Source organism: Elgaria multicarinata, chromosome 5 (genome assembly GCF_023053635.1).
Source record: "Elgaria multicarinata webbii isolate HBS135686 ecotype San Diego chromosome 5, rElgMul1.1.pri, whole genome shotgun sequence".
Taxonomy (NCBI): domain Eukaryota; kingdom Metazoa; phylum Chordata; class Lepidosauria; order Squamata; family Anguidae; genus Elgaria; species Elgaria multicarinata.
In genome coordinates this window covers 88,902,203-88,918,829 of record NC_086175.1, presented here as the reverse complement: position 1 = coordinate 88,918,829, position 16,627 = coordinate 88,902,203, and positions in this window count along the sequence as shown.

The window sequence follows — 16,627 nt, the reverse complement described above, 5'->3', positions numbered from 1 at the left end:
GGCACAGCTAGTTAGTGATTGATGTATGGGCCTGAAGCACTGACACACTTAAAACATGATTACAATATGATCTAATGTTTCACTGCACTAGCAAATAAAGCATTATTTGTTCTTACACCTTCCAAGCTCAGAACGTTATCATGGCACTACTGACCAATAGCCCAACAAAGGCATATATGATTAAAAGTGCAATTCTATGCATGTTTAGAGAAAAAGAAAAGAAAAAGGCATACAACTCCCAGCATTCCTCAGCCAGCCATGCTGGGAATTGTAGGAATTTTTGCTGTCTAAACAGCTAAAATTTTCTTTTACCATTTTGAGCCTGTTTTGCCCTTGTAGCCTCTCCGGCTGCTTGAGTTTTCTGAAAAGGCCCCTAAAGGACTCTGTCCATTTGGGTTTCCCAGTGCTGGTACTGTTGAGTGTCTGAAAGCTGAGAAGGCATTTTTGGTTTGGTTTGGTTTGGTTTGGTTTATTTATTTATTTATTTATTTATTATATTTTTATACCGCCCAATAGCCGAAGCTCTCTGGGCGGTTCACAAAAATTAAAACCATAATAAAACGACCAACAGGTTAAAAGCACAAGTACAAAATACAGTATAAAAAGCACAACCAGGATAAAACCACGCAGCAAAATTGATATAAGATTAAAATACAGAGTTAAAACAGTAAAATTTAAATTTAAGTTAAAATTAAGTGTTAAAATACTGAGAGATTTAACGGTTGTTGTTAAAGGCCCTTTTAACAGTAACAACTACAACAATAAGAAGTCCTCACTCAGCTTTCAGGTTCTTAACAAGCAACTGGTAAAAGAAAGAGACTCATGAAGCCCTCAGTCACCTTCTTACAGTAAGCTATGAAGTGCTGCACACTGAGAAATTTCTCAGAAATTCTCACCGCTTCCCACAATTTTTTAGTGTAATTTGTTTTTGCCTCTCCCCACAATGAATGGTCAAGAAATGGATTGAAAAGTTTAGTACAGGGCTACTTATATCATTTTTGATGTTTCCCTTCCCAAAGTGGTTCATGTAAAATAATACCATTAATAACAATTTAAAATACAATTACAATAATGTGGAGCACTAAAACAATCTAAAAGGAGAGCAGATTATTTCTATTTTCAGAAGATTGAAATCAGGGCAAGGATAGTTGAAAAGCAAAAAATCCTGGGTTAATTAAAATAAATAAAATGCTTGTATGCATGGATTCAGACAGAGAGCTCCTAAGTAGGGAGTGAGATCCGGAGGTCTGGATCGATATTGGGACACCATTTTGCCCTCTCTTCCCCACTTGGTGGATGGTGGAGGCAGATAAGTGGGGAAGGAGGGACAAAATGGGGTCCGAATAAGCCCCCCCACTTACCTGGTTCCAGTGCCGTCAACGCCGCGGTCCGTGCAGCAGCTTCAACTGCCGCCTATTTCCGGCCTTAGGCATGGGCGGCAGCTGAAGCTGCCACATGGAATACGGCGGTGGTGGACGATGAAGTCAGGTAAGCCCCCTTCCCCTCCCCCCTCCCTGGCTCCGCCACCATTGCAGCATGGACTGTGGCGGGAGACGGAGGAGCCAAGTAAGCTCCTCTCCCCACTTACCTGTATTTTAACACTTAATTTTAACTTAAATTTAAATTTTATTGTTCTAATTCTGTATTTTAATCTTATATCAATTTCTGCTGCGTGGTTTTATCCTGGTTGTACTTTTTATACTGTATTTTGTAATTGTGCTTTTAACCTGTTGGTTGTTTTATTGTGGTTTTAATTTTTGTGAACTGCCCAGAGAGCTTTGGCTATTGGGCGGTATAAAAATGTAATAAATAAATAAATAAATAATACCTGACTCCGAAGCTTTGGAATGGTCTGAATCACTTCGGGTCGATCCTAACTGCTTTGGGACGATTCGGACCTCCCCCAATCCACTCCAGAACTGGGCTTAGGAGATTTGGATCAGCCCGCTCTGCTTTGGATTCGGGGCTCTGAAACAGCGAAGCACACCCATACTCCTTTAGGCATCATGTGGGTGTTCCACCTTTTCTCCCTTAATGTATTTTCTGTATGAAAGAAAAATATGGAAGAAGTGATGGGAAAGCACAGGAGTGTTTTGAGTAAAAGACGATAATGCCTGGGTCCCCTGCAGACCCCCATGAATGAGTGTTGTGCTCTGGCTGAGTCAAACTTTATTTTAGGATAAAGGGCCAAATCCAACAAGCCCTAGGACCTCCACTTCCCTTACTCGGCTTCGTCCTTTTTCTTCTGCTGCCCCTTACGCCTGGAACACTCTTCCAGAACACTTGAGAACTACAAACTCAATCACTGCTTTTAAAACTCAGCTAAAAACTTTTCTTTTCCCTATAGCCTTCAAATATTGAGTTTGTTCTGACTCTATACTGTTAGCTTCTCCCTACTGGTGCCTGTTTACACTTCCCTGTGCCTGTTTGCATTCTCCTTCCCTCTTTATTGTTTACTACAACTTATTAGATTGTAAGCCTATGTGGCAGGGTCTTGCTATTTACTGTGTTATCTGTACAGCACCATGTACATTGATGGTGCTATATAAATAAATAAATAAATAAATAAATAAATAATAATAATAATAATAATAATAATAATAATAATAATAACAACATGCAAATAATCAAGCACAGAGGTATCATTCCAGTTTGGGATCAGTTTAAGATAGCAGTAGTCAGGATACAGGGCAGTGACCCTTCTTCTGAGAAGTTCTTTCCTCTCGAAGAGTCCTCTTTGACAAAGGAACCCTACTGGCCTGCTTCTTGAGATGACAATGCTCTCAGGGTCTAGGTGATTACCCAGCCTCAATGTCAGAGGCAGGGTAATGACATCATAAAAGCCTTGAGGCAGGCTGATGACATCATAAAAGCCTTGTCTGGAAGCACCTAACATTAAAGTAGGTGGAATCACCCAACATCCCTCTTGGAGACGTTGTTCGATAGGCAGGGAGACTCTCTGGTCTCCCCCAACCTAACCTCTGAAGTTGAGGGACCATGGTGAAGAAGGGCTTCAGAGGAAGCTCTTACTCTGTGGGACTCACATCGTGTGAGTTAAGCCCAAACAATTTAAGACTTCAATTCTATATATACATACCTGGGAGTGGGCACTATTGAATTCAATGGAACTTTCTTCTGAGGAGAAATGCATAGAATTGCACTTTCAACTTCTCATATGAAAACTCTCTTAGGGCACACTACTAATAGAGCTACCCCTTTTTTCCTTAGAGACGTTTAGCTTTTAACAGCTGTGTGGCAAGTAGAAATGAAATGGCTTCCGCTTTTCCCCTCACAGCAACCCCATGTGCTTCTGTTAGTAAAAGAAAAAAGAAAAGGAAGTTTTATTTTGTTCACCTTCCTTTCAGAACACAAAGCAAGTTCTGCATATTGCATGACTAGTGCTGAGACAGTTCTTTAGTGTGGATTGCAGTTACACATAGATGAAATTTTTGACCCAGTGTGCAGCTGCTGTGAAAAAGGCAAAATCCATGTTAGGCATAAATCCACCATCCACTCCTTTAGCATTCCTATTGAGAGATGTCTATGCACTTCCTTCATTAATTAACTCTGGAACTTTGTTCATTCACTTCTCTGATGTCTTGTTAGCTCTGGAGCTGAGCAGCTCCAGAGTTGCAGAGGGAATGATAATTTGCTTCTGTTATGTCATGTTAGCTCTGGAGCTGTGCAGCTCTGGAGCTGTGCAGCTCTAGAGTTCCAGAGAGACTGTGTTAATTCGCTAGTGCAATGCTTTTTAGAGTGTGGTTTATTTGTGCCAGCGAGGTGTTCTCATGGGGAGTCAGTATTGTGAGTTAGTTACTCCCCATTCATTAAACTGAACCTGAAGAGGGGCATGTAACAAGCCTGTCTCTAGATGACGTTGGGTCTACTCCCTGCACCCACCCACCCACTTGGAAGTATGTTGTTTTCCAGCTGGGTTTTAGGGCTTCATGTAACAATGATGGAGCAGAGCTGATTTCAGCATACTGTGGAGAATAAGAGCAATGCACACTCCTCCCATGCTTGTGAAGTTGAGGCCACAGGGAGCAAGTAGGCAGTGGCATGTACTGTTCCTCCTTCTCACCATTGGGCCAGAGCAAGGGGCGGGTGAATAAGCAGGTTGCAATAGCAAAGAGGGGAACCACTCCAGGGGTCCCTGCTGGGATGTGGGGCCCTGGCAGGGGCCCAGCCATGCCTACCCTTGAAGCAGGCCCTGATCAGCATAATACTAGCATCTCCACTTGGAAGTATAGAAAGATGCAGAAATGTATTAAGCACAATTTAGAAAGTTTTAAAACCTCAATGCATCCACACCCTAAAGTTCAGCACCAGTCCACTTGACAAGGCCTCTCAGAAAGTCAACAGGACTATGGCAGAACAATGTTCTGAAACGTTATAAAATCTTAACCTCATTCTCTTTCTTACCTTATTCTGATTTTCTATTTGCATGTTAACAAGTTGAGTCATGCTACCAATTCCCTGCATGCCCAGAAATGAAGCATTTGAGAGAGAGAAAATCCTTGTACTTTCAAGGAAATGATTAAATTCATAGCAACAAGATTCTAATCTCTGTGTGAACAGGATTCAACATGAATTCACCCATTTTCTTTTGTCTTATCCCAACAGAAATAATGTCAGAATAAGAGAATATGAAATAACAATTAGATGCACATCAACCTAAACCACATTGAATGCCATTAAGTGAATTGTAAATCCTCTGACAACAATGGTAACATTAAAAAATTGTTTCAGCAAAACCTTACTGCTATGTTTTCTAAAATCAAAATGTCATTAAAACCAATACAATGGGTTGGGTCATGGTTAAGAACATAAGAAGAGCCATGCTGGATCAGACTGAGGGTCCATCTAGTCCAGCACTCTGTTCATACGGTGGCCAACCAGCTGTCAACCAGGGACCACCAAAGCTGGACATGGTGCAACAGCACCCTCCCACCCATATTCCCCAGCAAATGGTGCACACAGGCTTACTGCCTCGGATACTGGAGACAGCACATAACCTCTACGGCTGGTAGCCATTGAGAGCCTTCAACTCCATGGATTTATCCAACCCCCTTTTAAAGCCATCCAAATTGGTGGCCATCGCTACATCTTGAGGTAGTGAATTGCATAATTTAACTATGCACTGTGTGAAGAAGTACCCCCTTTTATTTTTCCTGAATCTCCCACCAATCAGCTTCATGGGATGACCCCGGGTTCTAGTATTTTGAGAGAAGGAGAAAAATGTCTCCCTGTCCACATTTCCCACACCATGCATAATTTTGTACACCTCTATCATGTCTCGCCTTAGCCTGCTTTTTTCCAAGCTAAACAATCCCAGCTATTTATTTATTATTAACATTTACTATAATGAATTAATTACTTAGAACTTAGAAAAATTAACTAAGAGATGCACTGGGAAATATTTAAGCGTCTTACAATGATAGCAGCCCTTTTCCATTTTCAGTCAAGAAAATTCTCCACATTGCTGTTGTAAGCATGTTCTGAATTAGATCTGAGTGAGTGGAGTTGATACTCTTATATGCTGGCTAGTGTGTAAACAGCTGGTGCAGTATCATGTACAGTATACAAACGTGTTTGTAATTTTGTGTGACTAATGAATGAAATTTGGAAACATACCGGGGAGGGGGAGACTTTTCCTGAGACACAGAAGAATTCATTTTAGTTGCTAGCCATGCAGCCTCTTGCAGACTGCTTTGAGGCTCACTGTATACTCATTTCCTTGGTTACTTAGAGCCTGATCATGTGTGCTTTTACTTAGGAAAAAATCCCACTGTGTTCAGTGAAGTTTGCTTCCAATCCATGTACAGTTACACAGGATTGCAATACCAGTCCTAGGCACCCATAGACCCTCAGTGCCTGTTAATTTCTGTAGCGTATCAAACTATATTTATTTGTGAAGGAAAAAAAATCAATCCATGCAACCAAATCTATTGGAACTACATCAATTGTGCCTTTTAAAATGCAAAGAATAGCCATTTGATTTGATGCATTACTGCTCCCGTTATGTTCCTAATAATAATAATAATAATAATAATAATAATAATAATAATAATAATAATTTTCTTACACACCTCTCCATTTGATCACGCTGGGGAACAACAGTAAATATAAAATACATAAAACTGAATTAAGAACATAATATACATTGTTAAAACATCCTACAAACATTCTAAAAACATCTTAAAATCCCTCTGGATAGGCCTGCCAGAAGAGATCAGTCTAGATAGCTTTCTTGAATGCTAACAGACTGTCAAGCTGACGAGGCTCGTCCAGCAGGCCATTCCACAGTCTGGGGGCAGCAGAAGAGAAGGCCCTCCGGGTAATACCCATCAGCCTAACTTTAACTGACTGAAGTAGATTCTTCCCAGAGGACCTGAGTGTGTAGGCCAGATGAAAGGCATATAAGAAAGCACTTAACTTTCAAAGGAGCTTCATTAACTGTATCAGGAACAAGTCATCTTCATGATGATAGATCCCACACTTACAAGTTATGTACACTGCATGCTCCTCAAAAATGAAAAGGAAGTTTGACTCTATGCATGAAAGAGGATGTGTTCAGAAAGTTCTAATCACAACTTGTGGCCTTTGGGTGGCAAGACCATCCATGATTGATTAAATCTGCACGTAGAGCAGGGGTGCACAACCCATGATCTGTAGGCCACAGCCCAACTCCTCAGAATCCCTCCCCCTTTGCCCAAAAAGCACAACAGCATTGGCATCACTGAAAACCACCCCTGAAATGTGTTTGAACATGGTTGAATACATAGGGATTCAAACCCAGACTTTTAAGAGAAAAGCAGTTTTTGGATGGATAAACCTAGCAGTTTTTCCTGCATTTGGATTTTTAAAATCTTGAATTCTCCCTGGGAATATGGGTAAATTCTTATTAAAAATGAACTGAAACAAAATTCTCACCTATCCCTATCTATTGCACACTTCCCCTCCTTTTGGTAATATAACTGCAAGAAATAGGAGGGATGAACAACAATCTTCGTTGTTGTTTTTAATTGTTGGAAGCCACTTGAACTGAAGAGTGTATTTCCCAGCCATGAAATGTATAAATAATTGTAACATGCATTATACTTGCTATGGGTATGATTCTGTACAAAATGTGGTTTATTGGAGAGGGAGTTCTCTTTCAATGGAAGCTTTGTTCCCTTCAAAATATTAACATTCACATTGAAAATCAAACCCTACACAGTCATCAGATGAAGTACTATCATTTAAAAAATTCACCTTCTTGGATGGGTTATCTGTGTACTCGTGAAATTGGTGCCATTTAGCCTGATAGACATCAGTCTAAAAGATCACCCTTTCATTATAATTTTAAATTATTTAGGACACAATCCTATGCATGTTTAGAGAGAGAAAAGTCCTACAACTCCCAGCATTCCCCAACCAACTATAGTACTTGTAGGACTTTTCTCTCTCCAAACAAGCATAGGATGTGTCAGTCCAGACTAAAGTGATGCAATTAAAATTTGTGGTAGCAGCAAAATTTCTATTTGGAAAACAAACCTGCACATTTAATGCAGAATCAAGACAGAACATACCTCCTTGGGAGCGCATGTGAAAGTGCCATGAACTGACTGTGGAATGATCCATCCACAGCTTAGCCAGGCCTTCCTGTTGACGTGCAAGACCTACAGGCATGTGGTGAACACATAATTCAAAAGTCTTGATTTGAATGTGCCTAGGAATTGTGAATGAAGTCTCCATGCTCTCATTAAAATATCTTACTCTAAGTAAACTGCAGAGCAGGGGAAATGAATCCCGGTGGCCCAGACTAACAGAGCATATGTCTGGAATGGCTGGTTCAGTCATAGGAAATCGCTGGATATTTTACACCTCTTGCTGTGGCTTCAAAACTGGCTGTGGAAGCTCATTCCGCACTTGAGAAAGTCGTGAATTATATCTCCCTCCCCCTTTCCGTCTTTCTCTCTCTCTCTCTCTTTTTTACATCTGTTGAGCATGTTGTGCTTCTCAATCATCCAACTCGGCCGAGGCTTGAGCCTTCACAATGAGCTCACTGTTTTCAAGCATGTTCTGGTGGCATTTTGTCAAGCCATGTGTGTTTGCTGGGCTGGGGGTAGGGAAGGAGGAACAAAAGTCTACTGCAGTTTCACAGGCCTGCAATCCACTTCTCAGCCTACAGAAAACTGCAAGTGACCCCATCAGTAAGAAATATTCTTTGTTTACTCTTTTCGAACGCAGCCTGGCCGCCTACAGGACAATGATACATTCCCTTCTCTCCATATTGGATTCTGAGCCTTTACAAAGAACAAGGGTGCAGAGGCAGTCCATTGGATGTTGTCTTCATAAAGTTTCTGTAAATTGCATTTTTCTGGGTGTGAAGATTCATTTTTATGCCAGCTGGATTGCACTTTGCACATAACATTCATCTATTTAATGTCGGAAACCCATAAAAAAATTATCTCATAGAGGAAGGCATTTGCTACCCAGTCTCAAAATAGTTTGCTGATGCAAACTGAAGCAACTTGTACCCCACATTGAGGAGTTTCCAAGAATTTTAACTCCTGTTGCATTGTTGGAAAAAAAAATCACCTCCCCCTTGGAAATTTTAACAGTGCAATCTTATGACTGTCTACTTAAACATACTCCCCGGTAAGTGTGTATAGGATTGCAGCCCCTATCACTTGCATTTGATGCTCTTAAGGATAGCAGGGAGGTTGCATGAATGGGACAGGTTGAGTGGGTTTAGGGGAGTCATATGGCAATTATCAATGGATCATCTACTGCAGTGCAGAAAGACTGGTAAACTGATATGTTTGTCATAAATTGCACAGGTCTACTTGAAAGTTCTTTGAGCCTAACAGTTTCCAGCTAACAATAATTCCTGACATCAGTGGGTTTCAATGATGTACTGGTGCATTAGGGGAATTTTCGGAAGGAAGCCAGTAATCAATGGCAAAAGAAGTCCAACTTAATATTTTATTTAGCACTCTTGTGAAAACAGCCTCCCATTTTCATAGGCCATGAAAGGGGAGGGGCAATGTTTACCAAATTAAACAAATTTTGGAGGAACAGATAACTTTACATGAAAAACAGCAGCAGGTTCCCCATTTAAAAGACTCTTTTTTACTGCAGCAGACGTAACATTGCTCCTCCAGCCTGGTGGCCCTTAGGGGTATACAAGAATAATTTTGTGTCTGGAAAACACTCAAACATTCCCCATTTGCAACCCAGAACACTGACACAAGCAGGAGAGCGCATTTACTGAACAAGCACTCATGTTCAAAAATGAGCCATTTTTAATGAACAAGCAGTTCAAAATTTTACATTTTTTAAAATGGGGAATATCACACATTAGTCTATGGGGAAAGTTGCACAACTTTGGAAAAAATGTTTGGGAAACATTTTTGCATAGTTTTCCTGTTTGTGCAAATCAAATGAAGATGACAAATGTGTGGAGAAATCGAGAAGATATGGATATCCAGCTTGTTTGCCTATCCTATTGGCTATGTCATCCCACAATGCCTCACCTGAATGGTGCTATGTAATAACTAGTGACTAATAATGTCATTCTAGGAACATTCTTTGGAGAGGGGGACCATAGCAGCCAACAATATATTTAGAATGACACTTCATGAAGTTACATCACAGCTATACCGCCCCCAAAATAAATTTCTCAACTGTTTTCTCAGGACAGCAAACACTTCTCCACCAGAGGGGGGGAAAGTAGATTCAAAATGAAACTCAAAGGCCCTTCTCCAGCCAACGAGTGTGTCATTCCACACTTTTAAATTCTCTGTGGCTAGCACTGCTTACCTAGTGATTTCACTCTGGCAAAAACACTGAAAGTTGATAGCAGGCTCACTTTCTCAGAAAACAATTGAAGAAAATAGTACCTTCATAGTTTGCCTCCTATCTCTAGTTACAGATGTTGGGGTTTTATTTTAATGAAAGCTGGGCATCTGGCCCTTCTAATGATAGCATGGCTAGAGTCCAGGTAAAACCTAGTCAACCAGGTAAATTGGTAACCCTAACCCTAATTAGGCTATAAAGAGTCAAAAAGCTGCAATTGACCTCTCAATTTCACATATTGATTTGAACAACCCAGCGAATTATTTCATTGTCAACTTCTCATACAAGATAAAAACAAATAACTACTAATGTTGTGTAGTACCATGTCAACCCTGACCAAGTGGAAAGCTGGTTGTTAGTGATAACACCAAAATTACCCAGAGTCTCCTACTTCTACAAATTTCAGCATAGTTGCTAGAGCATGGAAGGTAGTGTTTAGACACTATATGTTCGTCGAGCTGAGCTGCAAGATACTTTAAGTGGTCATTTGTTCCTGCCCAGTGTCACGTAAAGACCAATGTGGCCTGCTACCAAAAAGCCATGATCATCAGGGCACTTGAGATTTGATGATGGCAAATTTATGTAATCATGTAGAGAAAACGGAATGAGTAGATTCACCCAGAAAGAGGCTGACAAGTAAAGCATTTAATGGATATCTTATTCCCAGGATGCGGCTGTGGAACAGTCTGCTTTCACATGTAAGTAAACATGTTGTGCTGTCATTTATCCCCCCCCCCCCAATGTTACAGTTTTCATCACCATTTTAGAAACTATTCAGAGCACTGAAAAGCAAACAAGACCACATTATGTTTTGGAAATCTTTTCTGGAGGCTTTTCAGAAAACTCACAGCTTTCATATCGGGAAAAGACCAAGTGAATAACAAAGATACCATCTGACATATTTACTCAGTCACCAAATTTTAATAATCAACAAATATTTCCTAAGAGTACTTTTGTGATATGTCTCAGATAAATCTGAGATTTATTTGCATAAAACATTTGTTTCAGGGAGAAATGCATAGAAAAATTACAGCTGTAGCTTACATTTTTAAAGAAGAGAGGTGTGTGTGTGTGTGTGTGGAGTGTAAATTTTACTTTCCAGAATAGTTAACTACAAAGGGTAAATTCAGAATCTTCTGTGTTCCACTGAATGATACATTGTATCAAAAGGGGTGTGTGTTTGGGGCAGGAAATCTATATTCTGCTCTTAAATTCAGTTGATGTCCAAACCCAGCTAAGACTCTAAAACAATGATTGACATTTTCCCCTACATTAAAAACACAGACTATTTATCCTGGAGTAGTCCAAGCTGCACAGTCTGTTCCTAAGAAATGGGGACACCACTGTTGAGCCAATAATTACTTCAGGAAGAATATGTCCCCTCAGATATTTGGATATCAAGCCAGATTGGCCAGCTGAGCCCCAAGGGAAGGTACAAAGTAGCTAAGCTGAAACTCACTGTGGCAGGGACATTGAGATCATGAGTATACATGACGTGCAGAGAAAGTCAAAACCAGCCTTCTCACAGCACATCATTGCAAACTGGTCATTAGATCTACAAGTACTGAGCACGTGGAACAGCCACCGAGTCTCCAAACTTCCATGGGCCATGTTGTGAAAAGGATCTCCATTTAGGGGAGGTATTTTGCCATGTGTTTCACACCACATTTGATCATTCCTCAGGAGTGCCTGTACCTCTGGACAACTCAAAATGTTCTACATTTGATTGAGTATTTGCATACATTGGTTTAAGTTCTAACTATGCATGTCAAAGATCTAAGTCCAAAGGCCTAAGACTCTGAGAGAAGCTAGCTTGTCCTTCCTCTCTGTTTTGCCTTTTTCACAGCAGGTTAAGAGGTTTTGATTCAGGCAGGCCTTTGGTATATCAGCTGTTCTGCTGCTGAAAGGGTTTTTTAATTGGCTGGAAAATTAGCACTCCCGATCACATGGAAAGCCTCTACAGACACAAGAGATTCTCATCTTCAGAAAGTAACAAAAATGATGAAGTAGGGGCAGAGGAGCTACCACACTCCATATCTTCATGCGTTTAGTCTCCCAGGTTTAGGAATGCCTGAAGTGGTCTATAGCTATTATTCATTAAACAAAAAGCCTACAGTTTACAAAACAACATTAAGGCTCTACAGTTTTCAACCAAGCACCAAAAAACAGGGAAATTGGGTTAAGGCTCACAAATGTTAGCACCACATCCTCCCTAAGGAGGCAGAAAGTGAAGGTCTCATTCTCCCAAAGCAGATAAACCATGAGGACAGGGTGGAGAATAGGATATGCAGACATGACTGTGGGGTTGTGGAAAACTGATGATGAACAACTTAGGGCCACCTACTTCTCTTTTGTTTGTTTAGAGAAGCCCTTCCCCAACCTGGTGTCCTCTAAAGGTGATGGACTAGAACTCCCATCATTGCAAGTCAGTATGTCCCGTGCTCAGGAATGCTGGGACTTGTAATCTCAAACACTGCTAGCTGCTAGGACTGATTACCGGAGGAGAATATAAACAGCTGGGATTTGTAACAGTGACCAATGAAGTATAATGTAGCCCCTGGTGAGAGATGTTACTGAGAATTTCCTCCCCTTTCCAGCACAATAATCCTACAATTAACCACTTACTTACTCTCTTTCTCTCTCTGTCTGTGTCTGTTCTTTTATTCTTCATTTGATCATTGCTGCTGCTTGATTTTCAATTTAATCCAAAACACATCTACCAAGAAGTAAATTTTATTGCATGCAATGAGTCTCACTTCCATGCATTCATTTGAAGGGGTGTGTGGATTTTGTTGTAGTTTAGCATTACATTCAAAACCAACAGAAGTGTCCCATTCTTAATGAGGAGGATCCTGCACCCAAGCATTGGGTTACAGACTTTTACAAAACAAAGAATATGGGTTGCTGTAGCATTCTTGGTTATACAGCTTACCACCAGGCCAAGTAATACCCCAGACCAATGTTCCAGCAGACAAGCTTTAAGTTCAGGCAAATACAGAAGTAGTCAAACAGGCAAAGGGTCAAACACAGTGAGGCAATCCATTACATACATAATCCAATAGCAGGGTCAAGCAGAGGTTCAGGACCAAGCCAAGGCCAGAGAAGTTGGTAAGATGTTGTTTCCAGCAAACTCTCACTACTGCTGGCTTTTATTCACAAAGGCTGCCAAGCCGCCCGCCCCCAGTCTCAGCTGCTGTCCATTAGAGCTCTCTAGCCAGAGTGCTACTCTGGAGGAGTTGCTTTCTCCCAAGGAGACCATTTTTGCAACTTAGCACTTCTTCTTACAGGAGGCCTATAGGCTTGTCGCTTGAGGCGATGGCGTTCCTGAGGCTCAGGGTGTTGCTCAGCCTCTGCTCCAGAGTCAGAGTCCCCTCCCCCTGTCAGGGAAGGACCTGGAGCCTTCTCCCCTGAAGGCCCTCCAGCCTTCTCCCCTGAAGGCCCAGGCTCTTCCTGGTCTGCTGCCAGTACTTGATGTGTCTCCCTGGTTTCTGGGGCCTCTGCTTCCTCCTCTGAGGAGGATTCCTCTAGCAGGGGCATGACACACACACTTACTCTAAGCAAGTTGTTAACTGTAGGATTATTGTGCTGGAAAGGTGAGGAAATTCTCAGTAACATCTCTCCCTTTCGAGGTTCCAGGTTTTAAAAAGGCTACAACCCCCTACACACTTACCTGGGAATCAGGCCATTACCCTCAATGGAACTTACTTCTGAGAAGACACTGATGATTCCACTAAGCAAATGCCTGTGCTAGAGGAAGCAGGTGGCCATTTTATTTTCAACATTGTAATCTATCTGAGGCAAGAGGTCGGGGGAGAGCAATGCTATGGAGCATATGTCATGCTATCCCTGAAGAAGGCTTCTGTATTCACTCTATTATTTATTTATTTATTTATTTATTACATTTCTATACTGCCCAATAGCCGGAGCTCTCTGGGCAGTTCACAAAAATGAATATGATGAATAAATATTAATTAAAAATCAACTGAACGGGATTTTTTTAAAAAGAAAAGCCATTCCACCAACTACAATGAAGGAGGAGGAAGACGCCACCACTGAATTAATGGGTTAGGGGCAGAATACTCCAAATTTCATGGATAAAAGAATTACCAGCCTAAATTATCAGAACCATTTTGTTTCAGAGAGGGTTTTTTTCTTTTGTACTTTAAACTCCCCTCCTTCCCTCAATCTTTTGCCAACCTTCTGGAAATTTTCAGGGTATGTAAAACTAACTATTCTTCCTGGCACCTGTAAATGTTAGGAAGATTGGTGAAATGTTTTTGATTTTATGAACATTAGAAAGACCCCCCCCAATTACCCCTTTATAATGGTAGAATGCTTTATGTGCTCTCCAACCTTAGCTACAGGGACACTACTGTGTCCCTGTAAATAATATATGAAAAGTAATCACAGCAAAAAAAATATTAAAAAACACTTTGCATTTTAACCTTCAGTACTTCCAAAAGCAGACCTTTGAAACCTTCAAGGCTTAAACACTTCCCCCAGCCCTTAAATCTTTTGTCTTCTTCAATTGAAATAAGAAATAGCAGCCCTGGTTCCCAGCAGCTACAGGGATGTGTATGAAGACTTGTAACTTGATGGCAGTGAACCACATGGTGAGTACTTGCAGACACTCCAAAGGGACAGGGGAGATTCACCAAAGGGAATCTGTTTTTGGTGACGTTCCTACAGCTATGATGACATGTATGCCAGTTCTTGGCCTGAGGTGCAGCTTGTTGAGGTCAGCTGAGAGAGAGATCGCTTGACAGATTTAAGTGTTCGGATACATCTCATCTCATTCTGATGACATGGCATAACAGCCATGAAAGTATTTCTGGTTCTGTGTTAATTATTTGCACACTAAGGGAAATGCCCACTTTGAAGAATCATCTTCTCTCTCTCTCTTTTTAAACTCATTGGGGAATGAGCTGGCAGCTATTATGTGCAGACCGCAGAATCTGCTCCACCTCTTCTGCATCTGAAGAAGATTCATACCAGATGCAGAGAAGACAGGATGGTGTTTGTAAGCCCAATATTTAGTACATGGAAGACAGAAGTTTTACAATGAGAAAAACTTTTGAGTATTCCAACGTCTGAAAACACTTGGACAATCCCAGACGTGTACCCTCATCCTAAACATACTTATTTGAAATGTTTGTCACATTGATTTCAATGGCTACTTATAGGCTTCGGATTCACCAAAACCATTGGTAACTCTGCCTTTCACCAGTCAGTCTTTAATGGTTCACACTCTTTCCAGGGTATGGATTCATAAAAGCTGCCTTTAGAAATGTGTATAGAATTTACAGCTAAGCTATAGAAATACTTTCCCACAGAAGGTTGCCACTACAAGTGGTCTCCCTCCTCCACATTCCTGAATTATTTATGAGAGTCTTGAATAAGATCAGGGAGGGGAAAACAGACGCTAACATTGGCTTTCACAAGTTTACGAAAATCAGACAACTTGATGTCCAGAGGAGCAATTTTCGTCTAGCTTTAGGAGCTCAAGGCCAGCCCAACCATGCAGCAGGGTGAAGCAACCTGGTTCAGGTGGCATCCTGAGTGGATGGTAGGTGGAGGCAAGAACCAGTGCCTGAATGGTGCTGCAGGAATTCTTCAAGTGGTGTTCCCAACAGGGAGGGCAGCACCTGGGCTCTGTTCTAGGCAGCAAAACGTCTGCAGGAACCAGTGTCCCAATATTCACTCTGACTAACCTTCTTTTACTCCCATTCTTCAAAGCTTACCTCATGGGTGTGAGTAGGAGATTTCTTCCCAATGCAAATGCCAGCTTCAGAGGAGCAATTTTCTCAGGATCCCTGAAGGTGAATGCCTGCAATCTTAATAATTATCCCACCCGCACCAGCTGACATTTTATTTTTAAAAACAAACAAAACAACAACATTGAACATCAACTGCAAAGATGCACTTAGCATCACATCTAGTTTGGCCCTAAGTCCCATTGAGCTCAGCTGGACTAACGTCTATATAAACATGTTTATGATTATAGCATTCATTTCAGTGCTATGTACACTAAACTCTCACTGACCTCAGTTGGCTTTACTTCTCAGTAAAGATGCATAGGACCATGCAGATAAAACGTTTCAGTGACTTCAGAACATTAAGCAGCAAATTGTTGATATTTTGGCTCAGCTGTTGCCTGTTCCTAGCATATTTTGAGTATCAAACGAGATTGGACATTTAGATCTAACAGAGGAGAAATGTGACTTATATTTCCTATCAACTGTAATCACATGTTGGTCTCTCTTTATTTCTTAATTGTACCTTTAGAACAGCTTATTGTTTCAGATGCATTCTTCTTTCTGTCCATAGCAGAATATGCAAGACATATATTTTACCACCATTGCATTTATTCTAACACTGAGCTTTAACTATCTCCTTTCATGTAGAATATTTCCCCTGTAATCCTAGCACAGCCTGGTTGTCCCCCGCTCCCCAATGCAGCTATATAAACTACCGAACTTGGATCTAGGGTCAAGTCTTAGCTCAAGGGCTGCCTTCATTATTTCCCTCTAAGTATGCATTAAAAAGAGGAGGTCAGGAAATGGTCAAAGGCACATATTTTTATAGTAATGGACTCTACATGGGTAGAGATTATATGAACTGTAGAAAAAAAAATCTTAGAACTTCACTGAGTGGATTTTATATTAATACGGAGATGCTGACCAAATACAATATTTTGAAGTTCCGAACAGCAGAACTTTTTACCAATGCAGCACTGATAATATTAGAATATATAGTTCTTCCATTCACTCCAACCTCAGAATTT